This window comes from Oryx dammah, unplaced genomic scaffold, assembly GCF_014754425.2.
Source record: "Oryx dammah isolate SB20612 unplaced genomic scaffold, SCBI_Odam_1.1 HiC_scaffold_28, whole genome shotgun sequence".
In the NCBI taxonomy this organism is placed as follows: Eukaryota; Metazoa; Chordata; class Mammalia; order Artiodactyla; family Bovidae; genus Oryx; species Oryx dammah.
The window spans coordinates 22,141,147-22,151,304 of NW_024070212.1; positions in this window are offsets into that span (position 1 = coordinate 22,141,147).

Genomic DNA, 10,158 nt, shown 5'->3' on the forward strand with positions numbered 1-10,158 from the left:
GGGTGTTGGGGAATCTAAGGGGTGGTGTAAAAAGTCCTGGTTATCATCAGCGTCTATTACCACTCCCAGGTCCAAAGCAGGAGAAGGCTGGGAGAGGTTACTGAAAACTGGAAGGAAGGAGTCCTATAGAATGAGTTAACTCAAGGAAAGCTGTGAGTTCTGTCAGGGTACCATGAGCCCCAGACCCCCTCACTACAAGGAAGCCAAGAAATAAACACCCTGATCTCATTCCCCACCCTGGACTTTCTATTTGCTGAATCCATGTGGAAGTCTGAACATATAGGAGTTTGTTGGAATTGAACTGTTGATACAGGTCAGCTTTCTGGAGGAGAGATCTTGGTGGAGAAAGATCTCTTAATTCAAGAAGGGCTTAATTCAAGAAGAAAGGAAGAAAGGAGAAAGGAAGAGAGTGGATCTGGAAGGTGAAAACATAACAGTATCCAAAAATTTTCCTTCCAATGATTACATTTTTTATAAGAACATAAAATGGAAAATTACTCAGCCTTTAAAAATGAAACAATGCCATTTGCAACAACATGCATGGACCTAGAGATTGTCACACTGAGTGAAGTCAGAGAAGGAGAACTGTTGCGTGACATCTTTTTTATATGTGGAATCTAAAATGAAATGATACAAATGAATTTGGTTACAAAACAGAAACAGACTCAGAGAATGAATTTATGGTTGCTGGGGAGAAGGATGGGAGGGAAGGGTTAGTTAGGGTGTTTGGGATGGCCATATACACACTGCTATACTTAAAATGGGTAACCAACAAGGACCTACTGTATAGCACAAGGAACTCCACTGAATGTCATGTGACAGCCTGGATGGAAGGGGAATTTGGCAAGAATGAATACATGTGTCTGTATGGCTGAATCCCTTCGCTGTTCACCTGAAACTATCACATTGTTAATTGGCTATGGATGTTAGTTGCTCAGTCGTGTCCAACTCTTTGTGACCCCTTGGACTGTAGCTCACCACGCACCTCTGTCCATGGGATTCTCCAGGCAAGAATACTGGAGTGGGTTGCCATTTCCTTCTCCAGTGGATCTTCCCAACCCAGGTCTCCCCCAATACAAAATAAAAAGTTAGAAGAAGAATATATATTTATTGCTCACATGGAAGCTAACTTCCTGGTAATTGAATTAATTACCATGTTCCAATGATAACATCTCTAAAATACTTCTACTGACAGCCTGCCATTGACATGTGAAGGCAAGAAACACAAAGTAAAAGACAATCATGACTTAACTTCTTTTCCTGGTCAACTAGTGTGTTTCTTCACCACTTTGTCTTTGAGTACCCAAGCTGAACACAGTTAGGTGGATAAATTATGGTCCTGTCACTCTATTGGAATACTACCGCAAAATGAAAAAGAACAACATGCAGCAATATGAAGAGCTGTCATTGACTTAATGTTGAACAAAATAAGCCAGACACTAAAAATACATTCTGTATAATTCCATGATGTAAGTCAGAAAAGCAAATAGCTCCTAAGGATCTGAAGAGTGGGTACTTTGGAGGGACAGGGGTCTTGGCTGAGAAGATGGTAAGAAAAGTCTATTTTGGAGACTAGAAATACCTTGACTTTGGTGGCGATTTCATGAATGTATACATATATAATATTTTATGTAAAATTTACTTAAGATTAGTGAATTTTACTATGGTGAGTTATACTTTAGTAAAATGTATCTACAATACTGACAGAAATGTATCTACAATACTGACAGAAATGTATAAACACCTAATATAAATATTATAATATATAACTATGATTTTACATTACAAAATTATAAAACATTAATATTTTCTATTTTACTGTATATGGCTATATTTCCTCACTAATTCCATTTGCTTCCCTTTCTTCCTCTCTCCTTCCTTTTTCAGTTACTCAGTTCAGTTCAGTTCAGTTCAGTCGCTCAGTCGTGTCTGACTCTTTGCGACCCCATGAACTGCAGCACGCTAGGCCTCCCTGTCCATCACCAACTCCCAGAGTTCACTCAGACTCACGTCCATCGAGTCAGTGATGCCATCCAGCCATCTCATCCTCTGTCGTCCCCTTCTCCTCCTGCCCCCAATCCCTCCCAGCAGCAGAGTCTTTTCCAATGAGTCAACTCTTCGCATGAGGTGGCCAAAGTACTGGAGTTTCAGCTTTAGCATCATTCCTTCCAAAGAACACCCAGGACTGATCTCCTTTACTCTCAAGAGTCTTCTCCAACACCACAGTTCAAAAGCATCAATTCTTCGGTGCTCAGCTTTCTTCACAGTCCAACTCTCACATCCATACATGACCACAGGAAAAACCATAGCCTTGACTAGACGGAACTTAGTCGGCAAAGTAATGTCTCTGCTTTTGAATATGCTATCTAGGTTGGTCATAACTTTTCTTCCAAGGAGTAAGCGTCTTTTAATTTCATGGCTGCAGTCACCATCTGCAGTGATTTTGGAGCCCCCAAAATAAAGTCTGACACTGTTTCTACTGTTTCCCCACTATTGCCCATAAAGTGATGGGACCAGATGCCATGATCTTCATTTTCTGAATGTTGAGCTTTAAGCCAACTTTTTCACTCTCCTCTTTCACTTTCATCAGGAGGCTTTTTAGCTCCTCTTCACTTTCTGCCATAAGGGTGGTGTCATCTGCATATCTGAGCTTATTGATATTTCTCCTGGCAATCTTGATTCCAGCTTGTGTTTCTTCCAGTCCAGCGTTTCTCATGATGTACTCTGCATAGAAGTTAAATAAACAGGGTGACAATATACAGCCTTGACGTACTCCTTTTCCTATTTGGAACCAGTCAGTTGTTCCATGTCCAGTTCTAACTGTTGCTTCCTGACCTGCATACAGATTTCTCAAGAGGCAGGTTAGGTGGTCTGGTATTCCCATCTCTTTCAGAATTTTCCATAGTTTATTGTGATCCACACAGTCAAAGGCTTTGGCAGCATAGTCAATAAAGCAGAAATAGATGTTTTTCTGGAACTCTCTTGCTTTTTCCATGATCCAGTGGACATTGGCAATTTGATCTCTGGTTCCTCTGCCTTTTCTAAAACCAGCTTGAACATCAGGGAGTTCACGGTTCACGTATTGCTGAAGGCTGGCTTGGAGAATTTTGAGCATTACTTTACTAGCATGTGAGATGAGTGCAATTGTGCAGTAGTTTGAGCATTCTTTGGCATTGCCTTTCTTTGGAATTGGACTGAAAACTGACCTTTTCCAGTCCTGTGGCCACTGCTGAGTTTTCCCAATGAGCTGGCATATTGAGTGCAGCACTTTCACAGCATCATCGTTCAGGATTTGAAACAGCTCAACTGGAATTCCTTCTCCTCCACTAGCTTTGTTCATAGTGATGCTTTCTAAGGCACACTTGACTTCACATTCCAAGATGTCTGGCTCTAGATTAGTGATCACATCATCATGATTATCTGGGTCATGAAGATCTTTTTTGTACAGTTCTTCCGTGTATTCTTGCCACCTCTTCTTAATATCTTCTGCTTCTGTTAGGTCCAGACCATTTCTGTCCTTTATCAAGCCCATCTTTGCATGAAATGTTCCCTTGGTATCTCTAATTTTCTTGAAGAGATCTCTAGTCTTTCCCATTCTGTTGTTTTCCTCTATTTCTTTGCATTGATCGCTGAAGAAGGCTTTCTTATCTCTTCTTGCTGTTCTTTGGAACTCTGCATTCAGATGATTATATCTTTCCTTTTCTCCTTTGCTTTTCGCCTCTCTTCTTTTCACAGCTATTTGTAAGGCCTTCTCAGACAGCCATTTTGCTTTTTTGCATTTCTTTTCCATGGGAATGGTCTTGATCCCTGTCTCTTGTACACTGTCATGAACCTCATTCCATAGTTCATCAGGCACTCTATCTATCAGATCTAGGCCCTTAAATCTATTTCTCACTTCCACTGTATAATCAGAAGGAATTTGATTTAGGTTATACCTGAATGGTCTAGCGGTTTTCCCTACTTTCTTCAATTTAAGTCTGAATTTGGCAATAAGGAGTTCATGATCTGAGCCACAGTCAGCTCCTGGTCTTGTTTTTGTTGACTGAATAGAGCTTCTCCATCTTTGGCTGCAAAGAATATAATCAATCTGATTTCGGTGCTGACCATCTGGTGATGTCCATGTGTAGAGTCTTCTCTTGTGTTGTTGGAAGAGGGTGTTTGCTATGACCAGTGCATTTTCTTGGCAAAACTCTATTAGTCTTTGCCCTGCTTCATACCGCATTCCAAGGCCAAATTTGCCTGTTACTCCAGGTGTTTCTTGACTCCCTACTTTTGCATTCCAGTCCCCTATAATGAAAAGGACATCTTTTGGGGGTGTTAGTTCTAAAAGATCTTGTAGGTCTTCATAAAACCGTTCAACTTCAGTTTCTTCAGTGTTACTGGTTGGGGCATAGACTTGGATAACTGTGATATTGAATGCTTTGCATTGGAGACGAACAGAGATCATTCTGTCGTTTTTGAGATTGCATCCAAGTACTGCATTTCGAACTCTTTTGTTGACCATGATGGCTACTCCATTTCTTCTGAGGGATTCCTGCCTGCAGTAGTAGATGTAATGGTCATCTGAGTTAAATTCACCCATTCCAGTCCATTTTAGTTCGCTGATTCCTAAAATGTCGACGTTCACCCTTGCCATCTCAGTTACTGGTTTTCATTAATTTGTGGAGATTATTTCATGCTGAACAACATTGTTATTTACAATAGATACTCCATGAAGCACATATAGTTTCAAATTCAGTTATATAAATTGTGGAACTGAAGAACTGCAAAACTGCAAAATGACTTAAGTGAGCAAGGCAAGTTGGCTGTTGACTAGTGGGCAGGAGTTCTGGATAATTAATACTTGGCTGCTCTTTGGCACAACGTGGTGCCAGGCCGCCCTAGCATAAGTTGTTAGCGTTGAATCTAAGTTCTGTAATTAGAGATTTGCAAGTTCTTCATTGTAAATCATCACCTACTTCTTATGTCTATTTCAGACAATCTAGGCCAGCAAATACTGTGATGTAAGGACCCAAGTTATGTCTTTCTGTAATACTTGTCCCATGTTTCTCTCTCCTCTCTCTCTCCTCAATTACCCCTTTCCCTTCATTCCTGGAAAAAATTTAACAACAAGGACATGGCAAAGGATGAACACAAAATAATAATCATGTTATATCAGAATCTTATCACTATGGTTATTACACCACATTATATAGAAGAATTGGAAAGGAGGAAGAGACGGTGTCTTCCTCTGAGATTAATGACTGTATACCTAGACAATCCAAGAAAACTGACTAAAAGCCTAACCTAAACCATTAGAAATTCAGTGAATAAAAACAGTGTAAAATTATAGAAAAACTTTTGTTGTAAACAAAATCCAATTTGAGGATTTTAATTAAAGAGAAGAGCACATTTACAATAGCAAACACACACACACATACCTCACAGCAATAACCTTTAAAATAATTACTAGTTGCAGATATTAACAAATGCCCAGACTCCTGAACTGAAGTCATTGCTGCTTGTTTATCAGTTAAAGCCTTCAGTTCAGTCACTCAGTTGTGTCCGACTCTTTGTGACCCCATGAACTGCAGCACGCCAGGCCTCCCTGTCCATCACCGTCTCCCAGAATTCACTCAAACTCAATGTCCATCGAGCAAGTGATGCCGTCCAGCCATCTCATCCTCTGTCATCCCCTTTTCTTCCTGCCTCCAATCCCTCCCAGCATCAGAGTCTTTTCCAATGAGTCAATCCTTCGCATGAGGTGGTCAAAGTTTTGGAGTTTCAGCTTTAGCATCATTCCTTCCAACGAAATCCCAGGGCTGATCTCCTTTAGAATGGACTGATTGGATCTCCTTGCAGTCCAAGGGACTCTCAAGAGTCTTCTCCAACACCACAGTTCAAAAGCATCAATTCTTTGGCGCTCAGCCTTCTTCACAGTCCAACTCTCACATCCATACATGACTACTGGAAAAACCATAGCCTTGACTAGACGGACCTTTGTTGGCAAAGTAACGTCTCTGCTTTTGAATATGCTATCTAGGTTGGTCATAACATTCCTTCCAAGGAGTAAGTGTTTTTTAATTTCATGGCTGCAGTCACCATCTGCAGTGATTTTGGAGCCCCCCAAAATAAAAGTCTGACACTGTTTCCACAGTTTCCCCATCTATTTGCCATGAAGTGATGGGACCAGATGCCATGATCTTAGTTTTCTGAAAGCTGAGCTTTAAGCCTTAGTTCTGCCCTATTCTTCTCACCTGCTAGTAAAAATCAGGAGTATATCTGATTATGCCTGTAACTTTGATAATGTTCATTAACACAGTGAATTTTTTTAAACCTGTCTCAATATCAACTATGTGCTTATGCGTGCACAGTTGCTAATCATGTCTGACTCTTTTTGACCCCATGGACTATAGCCCACCAGGCTCCTCTGTCCATGGGATTTCCCAGACAAGAATACTGTCATGGGCTACCATTTCCTTCTCCAGGGGATCTCCCTGACCTAGGGGCCAAAACTGTGTCTCCTGCATTGGCAGGCAAATTCTTTACCACTGAGCCAGCTGGGAGGCCCAATATCATCCCCTAACACAAGAACAAATCCCATAATAAGCAAGCCCTTCCTAACACTCACTAACTGAGATACCACCTCTCCCCTTAGTGTGTAATTTTCCCTGTAGCAAAAAGCATCAATGAATCCATCTTTGTTTGACTCACTGGGATGCTCCTTGTGGTTTGACTAAGGGACATCAACAGAGGCCTGTGCTGACACTCCAAGACAGGAAGAACATCTTTTTAACACTGTGTTATATACAGAGTGAGACTTTCCTGGTGACTCAGACAGTTAAGAATCCACCTGCAATGCGGGAGACCCGGGTTTGATTCCTGGGGGGTTGGGAAGATCCCCTGGAGGAGAGCATGGCAACCCACTCCAGTTTCTTGCCTGGAGAATCCCCATGGACAGAGGAGCCTGGTGGGCTATAAGTCCATGGGGTCACAAAGAGTCAGACATGACTGAGCACTGACTGTCTAAATAATAGTTAATGAATTTTCCAAGAATATCTGGAACATTCATAAAAACTATACCTACATAAATCCATCATAAAATCTTAGTATAGTTTCAAAGAAACAATAGCAAATAGAGAGCTATCACTGAACATCTGTCAAATTAGAAACAAAAATTAAAATCTAACCAATACCCTTGTATCTGAAAAATTATTAAATAAATCAGTTATTAATAAAATATGCTAGAAGGTATTTAGTAACTACACAAAAATTCTTATTAAATACTACCACAATTTTTTAAATATTTATTTTATTATTTATTATGCTGTGCCAGGTCTTAGATGTGGCAAGTAGAATCTTCAGTGGCAGCTTGTGGGATCTAGTTCCCTCACCAGGGACTGAACTTGGGCCCCCTGCATTGGGAGCACAGAGTGTTAGCCAGTGGACCACCATGTAAGTCCCACTACTACTATTTTTGAAATACTAATTATTAGAACTATGGAAAGAAAGCAATATTTTAAAAAAGTTTTTTGTCAGGGCATAATTGATTTATAATGTTATATTAGTTACAGGTATACAGCAAAGTGAATCAGTTATGCTATACATATATCCACTCTTTTTTAGATTCTTTTCCCATATAGTCCATTACAGAATATCAGGTAGAGTTCCCTGTGGTATACAGTAGGTCCTTATTAGTTATTTATCTTATATATAGTAGTGTGCATATGAGGACTTCCCAGCTGGCACAGTGGTAAAGAATCCACCTGCCAATGCAAGAGACTCAAGAAATACAGTTTCAATCCCTGTGTTGGGAAGATCCCCTGGAGAAATCAATGGCAACCCACTACTGTATTCTTGTCTGGATAACCGCACAGACAGAGGAGCCTGGTGGGCTATAGTCCATGGGGTCATAAAGAGTTGAACACGACTGAGCAACTGAGCACACACACATGTTCAGTTCAGTTCAATTCAGTTCAGTCGCTCCGTCGTGTCCGACTTTTTGCGACCCCATGAATCGCAGCACGCCAGGCCTCCCTGTCCATCACCAACTCCCGGAGTTCACTCAGACTCACGTCCATCGAGTCAGTGATGCCATCCAGCCATCTCATCCTCTGTCGTCCCTTCTCCTCCTGCCCCAATCCCTCCCAGCATCAGAGTCTTTTCCAATGAGTCAACTCTTCGCATGAGGTGGCCAAAGTACTGGAGTTTCAGCTTTAGCATCATTCCTTCCAATGAAATCCCAGGGCTGATCTCCTTCAGAATGGACTGGTTGGATCTCCTTGCAGTCCAAGGGACTCTCAAGAGTCTTCTCCAACACCACAGTTCAAAGGCATCAATTCTTCGGCGCTCAGCCTTCTTCACAGTCCAACTCTCACATCCAAACATGACCACAGGAAAAACCGTACACATGTGTTACCCCCTGGTAAACATATGTTTGTTTTCTACATCTCTATTTCTGTTTATAGATGTTTATATTTTTATAATCTTTATAAACTTTTTTTATATTCCACATATAAGTGATATCATAAGATACTTGTCTTTCTCTGTAAGACTTACTTCACTTACTGTGATAATCTCTAGGTCCATCCATGTTGCCTCAAATGGCATTATTTCATTCTTTTTTATGGCTCAGTAATATTTCAGCATATATATGTACCACATCTTCACCCATTCCTCTGTTGATGGACACTTAGTGGAAAGCAACCAAAGTTTTTAACTAGAAAAACTCTTGTCTAAATATTTATACCACAGCAGAAAGGCTGAATCAATAACCTAAGCATACTGTATTGAAATATTGTTAACTTACAATGTTGTGTTAGTTTCAGGTATACAGCAAAGTGATTCATATACATACATACTCTTATAAGATATTGAAAATAGTCCCCTGTGCTATATAGTATGTCCTTGTTGGGCTTCCCAGGTGGCACAAGTGGTACCGAATCCTCCTTCCAATGCAGGAGATGCAAGAGATGTGGGTTCTATCCCTAGGTCAGAAAGATCCCCTGGGGAGGGCATGGCAACCCACTCCAGTATTCTTGCCTGGAGAATCCCATGGACAGAAAATCTGTCGGGCTACAGTCCGTTGGGTCACAGAGTCAGACACAACTGAAGTGACTGAGCACACACACAATGTGTTTATGTTAATCCTACACTCCTTCCCCACCCATCTATCCTCCTGGTAACCTTAAGTTCATTTTCTGTGTCTGTGAGTTTTGTAAATAAGTTAATTTGTGTTATTTTTTTAGAGTTCACATATAACCACATCATATTTATCTTTCCCTGTCTGGCTTACTTCACTCAGTAGTATGATAATCTCTAGGTCCACCCATGATGCTACAAATGGTCTTATTGCATTCTTCTTTATGCTTAATATTCCATGAGATCTATCTATCTATATATATCACATCTTCTTCATCTGTTCATCTGTCAATGGACAGTTAGATTGCCTCCATGTCTTGGCTATGATAAATAATGCTATGAACATTGGGGTACATGTATCTTTTAGAGTTTTCTCCAGATTATACCCAAGAGTGGGACTGCAGGATCAGATGGTAACTCTTTTGTTTTTTAAGGAATCTCCACACTATTCTCCATAGTGGCTGTACCAATTTACATTCCCATCAACAGTTCAGGAGGGTTCTCTTTTCCCCACACCCTCTCCAGTATTTATTATTTGCAGACTTTTAAATGATGACCATTCTGACTGGTGTGAAATGTTTTGATTTTCATTTCTCTACTAACTAGCAATATTGAACATCTTTACATGTGTCTGCTGGCCTGTACAGAAATTTCTTATTAGGACTTTTGCCCACTTTTTGATTCAATTTTTTTTATATTAAGCTGTATGAGCTGTTTGTATATTTTGAAAATTAATCCCTTGTCTATAGCATCATTTGCAAATGCTTTGCTCCATTCCATGACTGTCTTTTCATTTTGTTGATTGTTTCTTTGTTGTGCAAAAGGTTTTATGGGATCCCATTTGTTTATTTTTGTTTTTATTTCCATTACTCTAGGAGATGGATCCACAAAAATAATTGTTGTGATTTATATCAAAGTGTTCTGCCTATGTTTTTCTCTAGGAGTTTTATAGTAGCCTCTGTTATATTTAGGTCTTTAATCCATTTTGAGTTTATTGTCATATATGGTGTTAGAGAATGTTCTAATTTAGAGAATGTT